Below are 11306 nucleotides of genomic sequence, written 5' to 3'. Positions count from 1 at the left end.
CTACTTAGAATAGGATTCCTAGAAATCCTAATTGGATTAGGACTTCGGATTCAAATTAGAGTCCTAATTGGATTAGGACTAAAATTAAATAAATCCTAATGAGATTAGAACTTCTTAAGTTCCAATTAATTATTAATCTAATGAATCAAGATGACTCCTAATTAGATTAGGATTGAAGGGTTCAATTGAGTCATGGTTCATTAAGTTCTAATTGGATTAGGACTTACCTAGATTAAACCCAATTGGTTCACACTTGGACTAAGCCTAATTAGATTAGGGCTTAACCACATTAGGGCCTCCCAATCCTTACTTAATGAGGATTAGGGTTTACCATGAGGGAGGGGCGCAAGCCCCTCCCCTTTTTCATCCTTGGTGCGGCATGAAGAGAGGGGTCGGCGCCCCTCTTAGGAAATAGATCAAGGGCTCCTAACTTGTAGGAGCCCTAGATGCTTTATAAGGAGAGGGGCTTGGCGGCACCTAGGTATTGGAAATTCTCCTCTTCCTTGTGCCGTACACCCCCTCTTCTTCCTCTTGGTTCATCCGCAAGCAAGGAGAAAAAAAGAAGAAGGCCTTGGCGGCCTCCTCCTCCTCCTTTCCTCCTTCCAACGCAGGGAAAAGAAAGAAGGCTGCAGGGGCTTTGATCCTTCTCTGATCTTCATCCTTCTTCTTCCTCCTCCCAAGCACAATCAAGGGTTGATTCAAAGGGAGGATATCATCCATTAAAAGAAGTCTCTGCAAGGGAGCTAGCACCCCGGGGAGACAAGGAAACCTTGATCGGTCCTCTACTTCGTGTGGATACCCGTAGAGGCCGGACGCTTGTGCGGCTTCAAGCGAGCCCTCTTCCAAAACCACGATCATCAGGTTGCGGTGATCACCTACCCGCACAAAGGTGAAGATCTGATCTTCCTAAAGTTTTTAAAAGTTTTTAATCCTTATCTAACTACGAACGGTTTTTGAACAACATTCATGCGATGAACGGTTGATCCCGCGCATGCCTCTTCCGCTGCCATCTAAATTTTTTTAAATTTTCTGCGGCATGGGCGGGTTCTAACATAACCCATATTAGGTCATGATCTAATCATATTAGATCAACCTAATCTAAGAATCAGATTCGAATTTAATTTAAATCAGGAGCTAGGGTTTGCAACACGTGCTAGCATGTTCATCTTACAAATATGATCTAATCCAATTAGACCCTTGATCAATTTTCTTGTGTGTGACCCATTGGGTTCCTTATCTTAGCCAGCAGTAGGTGCAGGTGCAAGTTGACCTAACCTGATTAGAATACCTCTAATCCAATTTAGGTTCAATTTAGTGCTAAACCTGACTTAGCAATCAGAACCTTTCTGATGCTTTGATCTAATCAAACTCTTTGATCTGATCAACCCACAAGACAAGATTGATGTCTAGCAACGTATCATGTCTACATGAAAGATGAGGAATGTATTGGACAAATCCAAATATACCCTTCAGTGGCAAGTTACCGTGCAATTCAATCCCTCAGTCATACTACATCCTGAATAAGTGCATGAGTATGGATCAATATCAAACTCAATCACTTATTCATGTCTCTCTCAATCTTTTATATGATAATTCAAACAATGAAACATTAGAAATTTTTTCTAATTTTTATTTTGCTTTGATCAAAGGCTTCTTGAATCATCATAAGATTAGAATAAGTAGGATATTACCTTCTCTTACTAGAAGTGACTGATTCCTTGTTGACCTACTCATAACCTTCGTACAAAATCCACCATATCCAGAATACCCCGTACACAACGCAATGTCGTGAATGAGGGTAAACCAAAATATAGGTTCAAGTGCACAAGGTACCATGGTGATCTCAAGTCTAAGGATCACTTGCACAACTCCCACTATGAGAACCATCTTTTGACAATTAAGTAAGAATCCATAAGATGTTCTCATGACTGGTCATTTCAGTGAACTCATTCCTCTAATGAGCATCCACATCTTTGTATTAGTGTCTCACACAAGTTATTGTGAGATCAATCATCCTCTACATCGAGCATACATAAGATACGCCGGTCTTTCCAGTAATATTGATCCCCGACTCAATATACCAATTTGACTGGAAATATTCTAAATTAGAATTTTAGAATTTTAGGTCTCACTGGTATGATCTCATCATAACCCTAAAACCAATGTCCTCATTTATGGGGTTCATCATCCAATAATAAAACAGATAAGCAGCAAATGATGAAACACAATGCCTTTATTGATATATACGAGTGTCAAAGTATATGATTTGGAGGATTACAAAGAGAAACCCATCTATTGATTGGCTTATAGGGCATCTACTCTTTCAGAACTTACCGAAGACTCCCAATGGTAGAAGAGCACCCGTGAGGCGGTGAAACTCTGACGGAAATGCAAGAAGAAAATGGTTACAGAGGCTCGATCATAGTCTCTCTCTCTAAGCTCCCGAGCACAAAAGATTGAAATGGGGGAGATGCACCAGTCTCCTGCCTTTTTTAAAGCCCCAAACAACCTAGATAGGCATGGCGGTTCACCTATCCTAATCGATCCTCACCATATGTCGCTCGAATGTTCGCTCCCTGATGGTCACTCGGATCGCCATCGGCCTCCAATGTCTAATCATTGCGCCAATATTCCCACCACAAACAATAATGCTTCAAAAGGCGTAGACGCCAGCATGTCCTTCATAAATGCAATATCTAGAAGATTTCTCTTTGTAGCAAAATCGAAGGAATAGCTATGGCGGCACGATTTCATAGTTAGATTCGGTTTCAGAAATCATCTTAGCTGGTCAAACTCACTGGCAAATCTACTTTCATTGCCTAAGCCAACAAAATAGCTCGACCTCAAAAGTAGGGGGCAAATGATATGCCTAGAAACCGACTACAGTCGACGTGGCAGACCGATTAACCAGAGCTCAACATCAAGCCCCCAATCAACTAGCTAAAGCTCGCCACATGGCTAGTCTAGAGGCACACGAAGAGTTCTTTGAAATTCAAAATCTCTCCATCGCTGGTGACACCTCAGCCATGATTGCAAGTGATTTCTTTAATCACACGGGCGAGATGCATAGAGCGTGATGTGTGAGCGAAACAGCCGCATGCGACCTTGGGGATGTGGGATGGGTTGCCAAAGACGGTTGATCTGTATGTCCTAATCCCTCAGTGATGGGCACTGATCCTCACCTTTACAAATTAATGCCGAAGATTTTTCAGGTAAGTGCTCTCAAGCTCTAATATGTCCTTGTATCGTTACTCTGTTCCTCTCACAATATCTCCACTATTTTCTAAGAGTCTATTTGGCTTAGGCATCGGAGGATCCGTACCAAATACTCTTTATCTTTGCTATTTTAGATCACATTCGCCATTAGAGCAAAACTCTAAGCATGGTTTTTTTTTCCCAATACCATCAGCGTCGTTCCCATCCGAGTATATTGCCGCTTGATTAAATGGATTAGCAACAATCTATAGAAGAAATTTTATGCTATTTCTGAAAATCTATATTGACTCTTGAAGATGGTGAAGCGACTCTCGACGGCGAGTAGATCACGGGGAAGATGGCGATGCCTTCTCTCTCTCCTTCGCGCTCTCAAAGGTACGGCAGCTAATCAGACGGTGGAGCGTGCCTCCTTTGTCCTAGTAGAGGATCCACCGAAAAATTTTCATAGTGGAGGAAATCAGCTGTACACTCCAAACTTCAAGGTATGGCCAACCTGCCATTGCAAAACGAAAACGTGGCAAAATAGCTCAGGCTGCAATTAATTCAGCTTTATAACAAATGTCCGTGCGAACAGAGAATCGAAGGAATATGATCTTTCGTACAACAGATATTACATTTAATCCACCCACCCGAAAGTCATCCAGAGTTACGAAACTTATCCCGCTTGACGTGTACCTCTATTGGAGATTGAGACGTGCCACCAGAATAAAATCTTACACCTGTCCTTCCAATCATTCTTTCATTTTTTTTTATCCAAAATGACCACTGGGCGGAGCTCGGACTCTCGCAATCTCAACCGTCCACTAGATGATCTCTCATCAATTCGACAGTCCTGATCGGCAAGATAACGTTCAAGGCTATATATGATATCTATCCTGTCAGGAACTCACACGGAACCGCTTTTTAAATTTTCCTTCCGCGAGCGAAGTACAGTGTACCGCAATAAAAGCACGGTGGAGTTTGGCCTGCAAACAAGGGAACGAGGAGTGAAGAATCCGCGTGCCGGCGCTTGATCGGAAGCCGTCGGATGCTGATCGGACGGGCGAGATCTCGGCGATCGTTATGACAGCGACTCCCTGACAGCAGCACGAAGAACGTCTGTTGGTACTCTCTACAAACCCTATAACTCATGCTTTAGTACTGGTGATCCCGATCAGCTCTCGCGGGGTTTGTATCCAACTTGATTAGAGCTTGAACTTTCGTTTTGTTTCGGCGAATTGAATCGTCTTTTAGGCATAAAATTGACTGGAAACCTGGTAATCTTATTGCCTTTTTGTTTGCGCCTTTTCTATTGATAGTTTCCAGGGGACTATTCTGTTTGGTTTCTCTTCTGTATGATAATGGAAAAGAAATTTCTGTGTCTCAAAGTTTTTTCTGCAATTCATAGGTTCATTTGACTGACCTTCTTTTGGTTTTGTTGCATCAGTTTCTTGAGCTTTGCAGAATGATAGATTGATTGTATGATATTCTAATGCAAAAAAAATAGAGATTCTTTTCTTCTCAGTTGGTCTTTTCTTTTGCCGATCTTTTAGAGTTTTTTTTGGGCACTATTTTTTACTGATCTTGGCTTTGCCATCCAGACTAGATGTAGGATAGTGTATTAGTGTCAGATCATATTTTATACTAGTTTCAAAGAAAAGACAGTTAAGGATACTGTTTCTGGCTACCAATTGTTATTATTGCTTTTCTCTTTTATTCAACCAACTTGGAATTTTAAGTTGGATCAAAAATATTGATAAATGTAGTTTTTTAATGAGAATGACTCCCTACTGGAAACACATTCACCATAAATAACACATTCCATGCAGTTTTACCTGATATGGCATCAATATCAATTTTTACACAGAACTAGATTTATTCCTGCTGATCTGGGGTGACTAGGTTTCTGTGGATTGCATTCCTTTTATTGATTGTTCATCATGTCTGAATTTCACCTGTTTACAAAGTGCATTAATACTTTGTGGGGATTGGATTCTCTGCAAGGGAAGTGAGTCTCCGAGAAGTTTATTTCAGTGCTCTGTTTCATGTCCTGTTCCTGCTATGTGCTTCATGCCAAAGTTTTGCTTATGGGTTCGAGGCAAACAAGACAGCGCTTCTTCTTGTAGATGCTTCACCAGAATTGGGACGTCAAATGCCTGAGAACATGTTTGGTATCTTTTTTGAGGTGAATCATATGCTTTCATCTTTGTATATTTAAGAAGCATCATGAAATCATAAATTCTAATAAATTCTGGAAATGGTATAATTGACATCCAGCCACCCTTAGAGATTGGCCTTTTCGATTGAAGCTGTCCTAAAGGATACTAAATAGATTTACCATGCTGCTGACATGTGAAGCTCTCGATTGATTGCTTTGCTTCAACTCTTTCGTCGTTATTCAATTGCAACCAAGCAGACCACTTTATGCGAATGCAGATTTATTTTTTAATGGTTAATTGTTCCTTCTTTACTTATCTTCTTTTTATAATAATGTTTTGTTAGCTCCTTTCATATCTGCTTGTAATCAATGTGACATTTGCCTAAAAAAAAAAAATTCACCCCAATGTCTATGACTAATTTTAAGGAATTCTTTTCTTGCTACCTCCTCATGACAAGCAAAACTTGAGTTTATGAGAAATGCTTCTATGTTGCACTTGAATTTATATCGATCAGTGGGCTGTTACATTTTCTGGTCTGCGGTTGAGTTATATTGTTTCTTTTTTATCAACAATAACCTAATGATGTTTACTTTTCCAGTCTTTTGATTTTGTCCAAGTCGAGAATAGTTTCAAATAGCTACCACCTCAAAAGAATTTTTATTTTGATCATTTTGACTTTTTATCCTTGCTGAAGTTTAGGTCAAAGTGTAATTACTAGATATTCACTTGTAATTCCATCTATAGGAGATCAACCATGCTGGAGCCGGTGGATTATGGGCAGAGCTTGTAAGTAATAGAGGTAAGTTGAACATCTGCCATCCATAATGCCAAATTACCGTGTTTCTCACAGTTTGCTTAGCTTTTTATTGCCATCAATTTTGCCATTGGTGATATACTTATCATTCCTAAATTTGAACTTTAACAAGGAACAAAAAGAGAGAAAAGTGAAAACTCATACTACATAGCTTCTTATTTGTACTCATGCACTATATTGATGAATAAAATGTAAGGCAGGTGTCTACAGAGTTCGTAGAAACAGGTGGTGATATTCAGTAGACTCTTAAATGCTGATTGTATTCTTCTTTTACAGCCTAAGGAGTAGGTAATCAAAGGGAAGGAAAAACTGAAAATCAAGGGTTTAAACCTCGGTCCTAGACCTCATCTTGATTTGTTTTTGGGAAGGTGTGCTACCAGGATGGGGCAATACAGTCAGGATGGACTTGGCAATCGGCAACAAGAATCAAAAAGGAAAAACCGGTATCCTGTTCTGCCCCAATTGTCCCTGTTTGCCTCTGTTGCCCAAGGTGACAACCCAAGGAAAGGAGGAGGGGGTGGGGGTGAATTAGTTTTTCTAAAATTTATGATCCTAAACTTTCTTGTAGATATGTGCACAATTTAACCTATGTGAAAGGTGTAAATGCAGTGGAAGCGAATTAATATAAACTCGAGGCAATCTCAAGTAAACAAGCAAGAAATTAAACCAGAGCAACTACATAATGCAAGAAGGTAAGTAAAGTAAGGTGCACAAAAGAATATAATCCAAACACCAACAAATATAGTAGTTTGGTGCACTCCAAGGCACCTACGTCCACTTCCCAAGAATCTTCTTGAAAATTTACTATAATCCCGCAGATTACAGCTGGATTGTTTTGCCGGGCTCGCAATCCAAAAACCCACACCGTTAGTTTTCCAGGCTCACCAACAAAATCCTAACCGTTGGTTTTTCTAGGCTCACCAACAAAACTCTAACCATTGGTTTTCCAGGCTCACCAACAACCCTTACAAAAAGAATAAATAGTTCAGAAATTTAAAGCTCTTTAAATGAGCAAACAAAACTATTATGCTCTAAAGAGGAAGAAAAAGAATGATGTCACTTGAAAGTGCTTTGCTTTTCTCCTTGCTGAGATTGCTTTACGCTTTAATGGATTGGTTGAGTTCTTGAATGCACTTGGAATATCTGCTCAATACTCTTCTTTTTGGCCTTGACTGAAGCAATGAATAAACTCTTGGTTTGCAAGCTTTCTCTCTTGAATGCACACTTAATATTCCAACCTTCTTTTCTTCAGATGAATAGTGGCTCTTAAATACCTCTCCAACCTCTAAATATCTGTTACTAGCTGTTGGATTGAAGAAAATAGCCAGTTTATAGCCGTTGGAGCCTTCAAAAAAGCTTCTGCGCAACTAGACGTTAGGCTGTTATACGAGTTGGGGTCGACTCGAGCAGATCTAGGGTCGGCTCGATCAGTGGTTATAGAAGAACAAGTTTTTTGTCATGACTGGTAGGGTCGACTCGAACTTCTAGTAGGGTCGACTCGAACTTCTGGTAGGGTCGACTCGAATCCATGCCAGTGTTCAAGGTGTGTCGGGGTCGGCTCCAAACTTTCTGGGATCCACTCGAAAGCTGTGCCAAGTGCCAAATCGTGCCATGGTTGGCTTCAGAAACTCTTGGGTCGACTCTAACACAGATTCTTTGCCTCTTTAAGTTAGATTTGCACTTATAACTGAACTTCTTAAACTAGAACCATAACAAATCATTTCTTTTCACTTAGGATCCTTGGCACATGAATTTTTCATCTCTTTAATTTTGGAAAAGATAGAATTACACTACAACCAAGGGAACTTGACTCTTAAGTCTATCAATCTGAAATTTAGGCCTTCCCTCAAGTTCATCCAATGATTTTACCTTTTGTTGAGTTTTTGCAAATTCTTCTAATTGAACAACAAAGCTTATCAAGAATATTTTAATTCTTTCTTCCTTAAACACTTATATACTGTTGGGATAAACTGTCCCAGAAAAATTAAAATCTAAACTATTCTATTTCAACAAATAATAGGCAGAAATAGGCTTAAAGAAAATAAATAGAGAAAGCGAAAAATGGAACCCGAGTGCTGAGGCGTGGTATGTTGGTTACTTTTCTTGAAGTAGATTTCGCTGTCTTACAGTGCACTAGGCTTGGATGGCGTTCTACTCCTGAGATACAACAGCCTCTCGCAATGTTCCTTCTGCCTCAATGATTTGCACGGATCAAAGAAGCCTTTGAACTATGCAGCAAGCCCGTTGATTGAAAGAAAAATAGTAGAAAGGGAGAATAGAAGTTCTCTGCTTTTTTCTCTCCTCTGTCTAATCCATAGAGATCTATTTATAGATTTCTTCGGGACGGATGCAACCAAAAACCGATCTAACGGTCAAAACTAGTAAGAAAGTTTGAAAAAAGACACTGGGAGTAGGGCCAGCGGATGCGAGGTCGATCGCGAAGAGGTGCAAGCGACGAAGTGTCGTGGCTTCTCGCGCCTTGGGTGCGAGGCACGGCCCATGCACCTCGGCTCCTCGCACCTGTGGTCCAACCTCGGCCTCGGCTCCTTGCATCTCTGGCGCGAGGTGTGACCTCGGCCTCGGCTCCCACCCGCTTGCGGGTCGGACGAGCATAGGAGCAAAGGGCCTCGGCTCCTCGCACCTCGGAGGCTCGTGTCACGAAGCGGGACCCTCCCACCTTGGACGACCTTAGGTGAAAGGGGCCTCGGATGAGCAACGAAGAAGCCAAGCTGAGGGAACTTTACGTGAATAAATCCTCCACGTGAGAATAAAAAGGAGGGAATAGAGAGTCGAACCCACGACCTCCTCCAAATCAAGCCAACACAACCAACCATCCAAGCCATACTCCTATCTTAACCTATATATAAATATATATGTTTTAAGTATGAAAACTTTTAATCATTATTTAATCAAAATCTAACATATATTAAATCATCTGAAATACTTAATTTAAAAGCATTAGTCCAACAATATGACCTCAATGGCTTTGTAAACATCAAAATCACACTAGGGTCAACAGCCTCAAGTGTCGGAACACAACCGGGAGAGTCAAGACATCCTAGTTTATCAAGAGATAACTGGTTTTCCACTCCTGCCTTGTCCCTTTTTCTTGTTGGAATGGTTCAAAACCAATCATACTATCCCATTCCAACATGACCAAGATACTTGTTGAAAATACTAATTTCCTTGTTGTTGTGTACATGTATGTTTATGTTGGGTCTAGTATTGAAGCTGGAAAATGTAGATGATTGCAGGGGATATTAGGATGGATCTTTGCGAAACTGGGCTAAACAGAGGAACAAATGATTACATGGAGCCTAAGTGTAGCTTTGAGAGAGACAAGGATGGTAGGGTGGCAATGGGTAGGGTTGAGTTTGATTCAGGCTGGATCAGGTTAGGACAATAATATGTGGAATCCTGACCCATAGCAAAAGGTTCAACCCAAGTGACCCGATTGACCTGTTTGACTTGTAATATAGTCTAATTTACAAGGTTTAATCCTTAAAGGACCCAACCTAATATGTATGACTATCTTGTAACTCTTGATAACTCATTTTTTGCTTCTTTCTCGAGATTTGTCTTTGACTGTAGTAAGTATATGCTGAACAAAGTGGAAACGATCTGTTGGAGCTCCGCTCGTCCCCTCTCCCACCCTTCGTGCATGAGCATTAATGATATATCAGAACTAGCACTAAAAAGACTGACCACTTATAAGATCCTCACCTAGAGTCACAACTCAACCAACCTAAATTGTCTTAAGCCAATAAGAATTCTATCTCATGACCTGGGTGGGGTCAAAGCACTAATTATACATGATTAATTAAAATTTTTGGGTCAAAAAAAAGATACATACTCGGCTCTAACTGAAAAACTTTGACCCAAACTGACCCAAATAGGATCAACGGGGTTTCCCGGTTGGTCAATTTTTGCTACCCCTAAAGGAAGGTGAAAGGAATTTGCATGTCATTGACTACAAGCAGGAACAAATGGCGAAATATACTTATTCCAGAATAGTTGCCAATTATTGTTTTTCATGTTATGATTATGGGTTCTGCTTTCTAGATATCGGAAGTTGTGTCCTGAATTTTAAACTTTTTCATTTTCAGACTAGTAGCTCCTACCTAGATAGCAAGTTTGGTAACACGTTTAGCAGAATGTTGGTCAGAATTTGTTTGGTTTAAGTGTATATCCATTACTTTTGGAGATCTCATACAATTTAAATACAGGTTTTGAAGCTGGAGGTCCTAACACTCCTTCAAACATTGATCCGTGGTCCATTATTGGGAATGAATCATACATAATTGTATCAACTGATCGGACATCTTGTTTCAACCGTAATAAGGTTGCACTTCGAATGGAAGTATTTGTGATGATGGAGGATCCAATATCTGTCCAACTGGAGGTGTTGGTATATACAACCCTGGTTACTGCGGCATGGTATGAGCTTATGTTGATCATGTAAATTTCTGACTTTGTTGCTTATTTTGATACATAAATTTCTTGATATTTGCCTTTGTTCTTTAATCAAGGAATCTTGTGTCTACAGTTCTTCTGCATAATTGAAATATTTCTATGATAACCATGATAGTACACTTTTAAAGTACCCTAGATACAGCATATTGTTGATATTCGGTTTGACATTTAATCTATGCCTTAGTTGACCATTCTTGTCCTTGTTGTTTGCCATTTTCTGCATGATCCTTGTTAACTGCTTGTTTTATTTTCAGTCATCATTATTTCTTTTCTTGCTGTGAAATTCCAGAATATTGAACAAGGGAAGACCTATAAAGTGGTCCTGCATGTTAGGTCATGGGAATCAATAAATTTATCAGTTTCACTAGCAAGCTCAGATGGATTGCAAAGCTGGCTGCTGCACCCATTATGTGAGTCTTTTTTGTATGCTAAACAATTTGAAATGTTTCTGGTTGATAGTAACGTTTTTTCCATTTCATTTGTTCCTTTACATAATTTAAATTATTTTTTAGAGCTGATACCTTGGATATATTGAGATGGACCAAGTTTGAGCTTCTATTGGAATCTGCTGAAACTAATGTTAATTCAAGACTTCAATTAACAACTATGAAGCAAGGTGTTATTTGGTTGGATCAAGTTTCAGTTATGCCTCTAGACACATACAT

The 11306-nt window shown here is 39.9% G+C and overlaps 1 long non-coding RNA gene across 2 annotated transcripts; it reads left to right on the top strand.

Moving 5' to 3' along the window:
* The first annotated feature begins 4175 nt into the window (after nt 1-4175).
* Nucleotides 4176-10519, top strand: LOC120108289. Of its 2 annotated transcripts, none has more exons than XR_005509703.1 (4): nt 4176-4320; nt 5200-5380; nt 6099-6153; nt 10395-10519. It is a non-coding gene; the product is annotated as an uncharacterized LOC120108289 (long non-coding RNA). The 2 variants fall into 2 exon arrangements; XR_005509702.1 differs by lacking the exon at nt 4176-4320 and adding an exon at nt 4371-4472.
* Nucleotides 10520-11306: the final 787 nt, after the last annotated feature.

This window comes from Phoenix dactylifera, unplaced genomic scaffold (genome assembly GCF_009389715.1).
Source record: "Phoenix dactylifera cultivar Barhee BC4 unplaced genomic scaffold, palm_55x_up_171113_PBpolish2nd_filt_p 001259F, whole genome shotgun sequence".
Classification (NCBI taxonomy): Eukaryota; Viridiplantae; Streptophyta; class Magnoliopsida; order Arecales; family Arecaceae; genus Phoenix; species Phoenix dactylifera.
The sequence above is the reverse complement of the archived record's forward strand: the minus strand, read 5'-3'. Positions and strand labels throughout refer to the sequence as shown.